This window comes from Ursus americanus, chromosome 3, assembly GCF_024610735.1.
Source record: "Ursus americanus isolate L20-20 chromosome 3, mUrsAme1.1.p, whole genome shotgun sequence".
NCBI classification, from domain to species: Eukaryota; Metazoa; Chordata; class Mammalia; order Carnivora; family Ursidae; genus Ursus; species Ursus americanus.
The window spans coordinates 31,102,972-31,110,053 of NC_142129.1; positions in this window are offsets into that span (position 1 = coordinate 31,102,972).

Sequence of the window (7,082 nt, forward strand, 5' to 3'; positions counted from 1 at the left end):
ACTTTTCCTTTAACAACATTCATTCTAAAAACACCATGATGTAAACATCTAGGTTCAAGCTCCTTATTTAACTATTAGTGGCAGTAATATAGAATTCTTTATATACTTTATTTCAAAATATTGGTTACAGAAAGGGACAGATAATCACAGTAGCAACAGAAGAGGGGGACCTTGAACATAGAAATCCTATATTTGCTCTGGCCCTTTCCTCCTTCCACGGGAAGCTTCTGTTTATGGCTGATCCAAGGAAGTCTGACAGAATCAAATGTGAATTAATAAAAAAGGGAATCAGTATTCATTCAAGCATACTATAAGATTAAAGGTGCAAAATCGTTGCATGACTATCTTAATAAAAAATTTAGAAAAAAATGGTATCATGAAGCAAAAGAACTTATTCATTATGAATGCATAGTATTTGAAATAGGAAGAAAGCAATATGATTGCAGCACAATCCCAAATTTGTTAAAACAACTGCAGCTATAAAGGAGGACCACAAAATAAAAATAACAATCAAAGGGTAGGAGACCTCAAGAAAGAGATAGATGGACAGCAAACAGTAGATGATTGCCAAAGAGTAGAAGGATACCCAACAAAAACTGGTAGAATTCAAGAAATAGAGTAGGTGATAAAAACATTTCAGAAACCAAAAGGCAAAGGGAGAACAAAAGTCATAAAAACAATAAAAAACATGAAAATAGAAATGAGAAATCTATTTAAAAATTAAATAGAAATAATAAAAGGGTCAGAGAGTTCCTTACTATCGACTTCCAAGTTACTGATTCTCCCCCATATATACCCCTTCTATTTATTCCATGTATTTTTGCTCTATTTTATTGTTCACGTGTAATATTTCCACTAGCCATTGTTCTTTTTTGCATATTTCATTTCTTGTCTCATACTGCTTTCATTTTACTTCATTTCTTTATTTTTTACCTTTAAAATGCTTAGTGTATCTGTTTTAGTACTTCTATTTTACATAGGACATATTATGGTTTTTTATTTTGAAGCTATTAAGTCTTTAGCTCTCTCTGTGTTTTGATCTGGTATCTCATATTTCCCTATGAGGTATCTGAACCCTGACTTAAAAACATATTCATCGGGATGTGAGTTCAAAGACAATGTGTCCCATCATTTTAAGCTCTGACATTTCTTAAATCTCTCTTTCCTTTCCTCTCCTTCCTGACTATCCTTTCCTTAGTTTATTATCACAGAATTCATTGTTTGGAAGATACAACAAATATTCTAAGTTTTAAAAAAGTGTCTGCTGTTGATCTCTCTAGGAATACATTCCATATACTATGGTCAAAGTTGCTTTCCTAAATCAAAATACATGATCTTGTTGCTGTCCCACCTTGTTCAGTATGTCTAATGATTCTCCAGTGTATATTGAAAAAAGTCAAAAGTCGTGAGGCTATTGTAATGGTTTTCTCTTCCAATTTGATATAGCTGTAACTATATTCCAAGAAATAGCTTTTCCTAGTGGGCACCAGATTAGAGTTCTTTAAACCTAAATTTGTACAAAATTTGGAAGGTAAGAGTGAAGTAGCAGCTGAGAAATGAAGTAGCAGCCATTCTTTTCTGAAGGACATTTGATCGGATATAATGATGTGCAGAAACAGCAATGGTTTTCAGTTTGTCCTTATTTATCCCAACTGTATTTGCTCTTTTCCATGACTTCCAACAGCAGCAGGGAACTGAGAGAACTGGTAGCTATGCAGAGGGACAGTTTTTTCTAGTCTTTTCTCCCAGCTCCTTTTGTGGTCTTGTGAGTTGTATGTGCCTGGCTGCCCAGGTTACCTTGTAAACTCTGCTTTGTCTACTCACACCACAGCTTCGAAACAGTTAATAGTGACTGTTCCCCAATGCCCCAGTTCCTCTTTCTGCATCCCTGCTCCCAAGACTCTCCTATAACCATGTACAACTTATCCCTACAAGAAATCCTTTAGCACACACTATTCTCAATGGTTCAGTTTCCCTATTTGAACCATAATTGATTCAGATCGTTTTTAATCACTCTATAATTTTGTTTCCACCAAACCTCAAAAATTATTTTCTACCTACAATGACTCCCTTGCAAGCATCTGTGGCTTTGTCCATGGTTTTTCCTTACCTATAACACTCTTCCTACTCCTATCTGACTGGTGAACACCATTCCTCTTCAAGACACATGCTTATCCTTTATGGAACATTCCTTCCCTGCCATTGATAGAATTATTCACTCCACTTACTAAACTCCATTTATATTTGTACTTAAAACTTGTATCTTCTGTATATGTTATCCTTTGCCTTTATTATATCTATTAACAAAAAATCTTATAAAAGTTTTATTTCATATATGCCTCTTTATGCAAGCACCTTCTTTGAGCACAAAATTTATTTCTTAGTTATGGTGCTTTCATTAGTATTTAGCACAGTGTCTGGCACACAGCATTCTCTCAATAATTTACTCAGATTTAAAATACCTTTGTTTATTGAGATAGCTATTTTATCTAATTTTCCACTATTGAAATTGGTCTGTAATGGCTGAAATTGGTGGTATTTGCTTCTTTTTTTGTGTGTGTGTGACGATGTATCTGTGCAAGCATCTCTAACTTCATCATTTTATACCCTTTGTTATGGTTGTTCCTATATGTGGCTGATCTTCTCTAATAGATTGTTAGCTTTTGAATGAAGTGCGTGAAATATGTAATCAAATACTCTTGTGCAATGGGGGAAAATGAACACATTGTATGATTATGTTTATGTCTTACATGACTTAGTTCGATTAACACATTGACTCTAGAAAATTAACTCTCATAAGAAGATTACAATCACAGTAAACTTGTAGCTGATTAAAATTTTTAAAAACATTTTGTTTACACTAAAGTATCAATTACAAGAGAGTGAAATTATTTAGCCGTCAAGTATAGTACGTTTATAGCTAGCACATATTTGTCTTATTAGAAAAGTTTTTCATAGATGATTTTTTCCTACATAGTCCTAGTATATACTTATACTTTAACTTGTACCCTATCTTTAGATAAGAGGTAGTTGCCAAATGACCTTGGATAACTACTTCAGCATATATGAATATTGTATGTGAACAACTCATATTTTGTGTTTTGGCTCAGTGACTTCACACTTTTTATTAAAACCTTTGACAAAAATCATACCCTTTATTTTAGGTATTCTAATTGATACCAAAAAAAGAATTATTGATAATTAATGAGAAAAGATAACAAAAGGAGAGTACTAGGAGGGAGAAAGAGAGCAAAAGAGACAGAGATCTCTTAGATATAAGCCCAGTTTATGGGCTTCAGATGCCTGGGGAGTAACGAGCTTATTTCAGTTGGCCTCTTACACAAATAGTTACCAAGCATTGTCTATGTACTGTTGTAACATTTCACATGACTATATAGTCTTTGGAGTATATGAATGCTTTGATTAATAGTATGCTAATTAATTTTAAAATATTGCTATCTACTATTTGGTCTTTTTCATAATGTATTTTTTTAATGTACAAATGCTAAAAATATGTATTTTCCCTCATATTCAAGTAAGTTGGAAACTACTGCTTTATAACACTGTTACCAATAAGTGTGGCCAGCTCACAACAGTTTACCTTTCCAGAATAAACCTATGCATCACATTCAATGTGAGATTGGGGATACAAGTAACAAACTATATGTGACTTCTTAGGTACCTACTTATAGTCTTATACTATATTCTCCCAAACGAGATTTTCATAGTAGGCAGAGGCATAAAATCTCATTAAAAAAAAAAAAGAAGAAGAAGAAGTCAGGCATCTTCGACCACAAGAGACTCTAAATGAAGTAACAGCAGAGGTATCTGCAACAGTATCTGCAAAGTTATATTCATTCAACACCCAGACCAGGCATTGTAAATACAAATGCAAACACACTGGACTGAATATTAATTGTTTCACTGCTCTGCTTTCTTTCTAAACTCACACTCTTACTAAAAAATATTTGACATGTTTTACGTGATCTGCTTAAATGATTTCAACATTTTCTACCACATCCCAGAAAGATGACTAAATGATCCTAATCAAAGCAGTTCTTTTCCCTCAGTGATCTGCATTGTAAATAAAAGGCAATATTTATTCTTCCAATATTCTTCTTCCTCCTGTGGATGATCTCTAGTTATGGATTGGCCTATTAATTTATACTAATGGGGATGCACTGAGGCGTACCTATGATAGCTTAGCCCATATTTCTGTTAATATGCACATCTTTCTCTACAGGAATTATTCTATAATTTCTTTCTATTTTTTTAGTAGTCATGAAGCTAAGAAAAGATCGTAATTTATATGCATCTTTCGATTGTTTGAATTTGGTTCTCACTTTATGACAAGATTCTGGTTAAAAACATATTTAGAGTGATGAACATCTGAGAGGTTTTCTGTTGCTAGATGTCAAATCAGTTTTTATTATAATTTGTTAATTGAAATAAAGATTTCAACCCATATCACTTAACAGATATTTTTATGTACTGACAGCTTTGTTAACCTGACCTAATACACTTAAGAACAGAAGTCATGATTAGAATTTGGCCAGTATACTTGAATATTATGAATATTACATTTATTTTGACTTTTATCCCCAACAGATTCATGAAATACTGTCCAGAGGTATCTGGCTGGCTCAGTCATAGTGTGTGTGGCTCTTGATCTCGGGGTTGTAATTTCAAGCCCCATGTGTGGAGATTACTTAAAATCTTTTTTTTTAATAATAATTTTTTATTATGTTATGTTAGTCACCGTACAGTACATCCTTAGTTTTTGGTGTAATGTTCCATGATTCATTATTTGTGTATAACACCCAGTGCGCCATGCAATATGTGCCCTGCTTAATACCCATTACCGGCCTATCCCAGTCCCCCAAACCCCTCCCCTCTGAAGCCCTCAGTTTGTTTCCCAGAGTCCATAGTCTTTCATGGTTCATTCTCCCTTCTGTTTACCCCCCCTTCAAACTTCCCTTCCTTCTCCTACTGATCTTCCTGCTATTTCTTATGTTCCATAAATGAATGAAACCATATGATAATTGTCTTTCTCTGCTTGACTTATTTCACTTAGCATAATCTCCTCTAGTCCCGTCCATGTTGCTGCAAATGTTGGGTAATCATTCTTTCTGATGGCTGAGTAATATTCCATTGTATATATGGACCACATCTTCTTAATCCAGTCATCTGTTGAAGGGCATCTTGGCTACTTTAAAATCTTTTTTTAAAAAGATACTCTTGTAACTGCATCACTGCAATAAAGACTAAAAGGGTTGGTAGGTTGTATGGAGTCTGGGGTTCCTAAGTACAGGATACACAGTAAAGTATTAAGTGATAATGACTGAATAAGGTAAGGGGTGTGTGTGTGTGTGTATTTTATTCTATGACTGAAATGGTTTGTTGAAAGCTTCCTAGACTACTTTGATTGAAAATTCAATATGTAACTAAATTGTATTTCCCTCTTCTCTTGCCACTGGCAAGCACTATTCTATTCTCTGCTGCTATATGTTTAACTATTTTAGATTCATCCTGTAAGTGAAATCAAACAGTATTCATCTCACACAAACAAACAAACAAACAAAAAAGAAAAACTATAAAAGGACATAAGGAAACTTTTGAAGAAGGCTGATTGTGGGGATGGTTTCATGAGTGTATGCATATGTGCAAACTAATCAAATTATTCACATTAAATATACACAGCATTTTATATATCAATTATATCTCAATAAAACTGAAATATATAAGCATATTAAATATATGTTATATATAACTAAGTCTGCTTCACAGACAATATCTAAGTTTTTTTCCCACATAATTCCTGCTACCCAAGGTAGTCTAATGCTTCTTCCTCAATTTTATCATTTTATTTTATGAAGTACAGAAACCCCCAAATCTATGCAGAATTTCTTTAGATCAAATGCAACTACATTTCTAGATAAAGTCAGAGATGATGATTATTTATATGCAAAGAATTCATCTCAGTAAAATTTTAGTTTTGTTTTAGGCTTTCAGTAATACAGTACATGCAAATCAGAAGAAAACAACTTTATATTGTAATCAAATACTAAAATAATTCATCCTTGCCTCTAATCCAGATATGTAGATGTTTAAGCAATTGTTAAATATACAGTCTCTCAGATTTTATAATTATATAGGAAATGATAATATGTGAGAATGTTCTAAATAATGACTAAACTCACATGTTAAATATGATTAAATTCATTTTCACACAATTATTATTTCAACCTTACCATTGAATTTAGCTAGAAAGTGAATTAACAATGCTTAGGTCATTTTAATTCATATGATAAATTAATATTAATGTTTCTATTGTTATTGTTCAGAACCAAACCAAATTAATCTATATAACATTGCTACAACATTTGGCAGGCTGCAAGCTTACAGAGTTCACTGATTACATTTTGCTTTTATAAAAATGTCATAAATATAATTAATGAGAAGAGCACTTCATTGGTATATTCCATCGTGAAGTGATATTGCTACACTTAAAATCCTGTCCTGGATGTCTAAATAATGTCAGGTTATATAGATTGCTTCTACGTGCCATCTTCACTTTTAAACTAGTTATTGACACAAGAAGGAGGACATTGAATGATTTGACACTGAGTGAATGAAGCCTTTGATATTTGAAATGGCTCTAGTGCCTTGGACATAATTGGAGGTTTATGACTGGATGACAGAATTGTCAAATCTATTGCCAAACCTGCCAAGAAAACACAATTCATACTGTTTTCCTTGTTGTTTTTTTCTTACTTTCATGTAACAATTCAATTTTATAACAATATTAGGTCCCTTCAGGGGAAGTATTTGAAGACGGTCATTGGGCCTCTCTGGTTGTTAAAGGCACTTAACTTTTGGTCCCCCAATTTATTTTACTACCCCAAGTATACTAGAAAACCCAAAGAAGGAACAGCTATAAATATTTGAATGCTGGAGTGAACAGATTTATTAGAAGGAAAAGAGAATGAAACATCACCTATGTAGAGAGATGTATTAGGATACATGTGTCCACGATTATAGGTGTAGAACAAATTAGGTATCTTGTCAAACCTGAAGGCATG